We start from the raw sequence: 1,501 nt of genomic DNA on the forward strand, positions 1-1,501 counted from the left end.
CCGGGGGGGTTTTTTTTTGGGGGGGGGGGGGTCCCCACCTGCCCCATCTCACCTGGAAGACTCTGGATGAGGAGCGAGGGGCCGGGGAGGGGAGTGCTACGGGGGCTGTTCGGAGCACGCCGATAAATCCCTCCAGCCCTGAAAGCCGAGGGGGGCTCGGGCGGGTGTCTGGGTCCCCGACGAGCCCTCCAACGGGCAGGCTCAGACCTGATGGTCGATTTTAAGGGTAAAATCATCCCAAGGGCAGATCTTGACCCCAAAGAACAAAGGACAACAGCCAGTTCCCTTCCTACTGGAAGCAGGAAGATCCTTCCTTTTGCAAACCCTGCTTTCCAGCGGTTTCCTCCCCAAAATGCTCCCGGACAAGACTTCAGCCCCAGCCATCCCCCGCAGCAGAGCCTGCCCAGCCGGGGCACAGCCCCGCACATCTCCCTGCACCCACATGCTCCTTCAGGCACACGCATGATAACACAGGTCCCTATTAAAAAAACTTCTAGGGTTTAAAAGCCGGCCAGATATGTAAGCGCCCCGTGCCTGGTGCTTTCAAAACCACCGATTCCCTCTCGCATGAGCGGCTCAGGTGGTTCCCACCCAAACCAAGTTAAGGATGAATTTTTTTCCCCTTCTTTTGGCCCCACGGAGGTCGATGCTGAGCTGAAAACTTCCATGCGAGAAAACTGTCCTGGCTCATCTGAATTTCACGCTGCGGGAGCGAGCCAGGCCGTTCCCTACCTTGAAACGGGCTGCAGGGAGAGGAGCGGGGGCCCTGCACAGAGCAGCCGGCTCGAGCAAATCGTGCCACGGGATCCCGCCAACCTGATAACCTGGTACAACACACAGCTGAAGGCTGCACCCATCCAGCTGAAAAAAGCACCATCTCCAGCTGAAAAAGGAGCTTTTCCATGGGTACTTTCTGCGCTTTGGTAGTTTTTACGGTCCGTTTCATTGTTCATCTGCCTCTGGCCTCTGATAGAGGGAGGAGGACAGCAACAACCTCTGCAGAATTCAAGGTTGGACAAAGGAGGCTATAAAAAATTTTTCCAAATCAGCAGGATGAGAGCACCCTCCAGAACCAACCTACAAACCCATTCCAGGAAGCATACAAACATTAGGTGTTCCTCCCCAGTCAGGGGGATTCACCGGCAAGACAGGACCGAGCCACCTCTTTGAGATCTCAGCCGTGTCCACAAAGACCGTCCCCCCCTCAGCAGAGACCACTCTGCTCGCCCCACTCACATCCAGCCTTGAAACAAAAGCTCTGGACCTTTTCCACACCCAAACAGCAGATCAAGTCCCTCCCTCCCCTTACGCCTAGACGTGAAGGAACTCTAGGAACAGCTTTATTTTAACCAGATTTCAAGAGAAGGCTGTTAACTACAGTTAACCTTGGGATCTTATCCAGCACTATTAGCCGCAGGCAGCAGGCTGGCACTGACCACGCTCCGGCTCCCCTGCCTGTCTTGGAGCAAGGAGAGGTGGAGCAGGGCCCAGGGAAGGCTGA

The sequence above is a fragment of the Pygoscelis adeliae genome, unplaced genomic scaffold, assembly GCF_000699105.1.
Source record: "Pygoscelis adeliae isolate BGI_AS28 unplaced genomic scaffold, ASM69910v1 Scaffold844, whole genome shotgun sequence".
NCBI lineage: Eukaryota > Metazoa > Chordata > Aves > Sphenisciformes > Spheniscidae > Pygoscelis > Pygoscelis adeliae.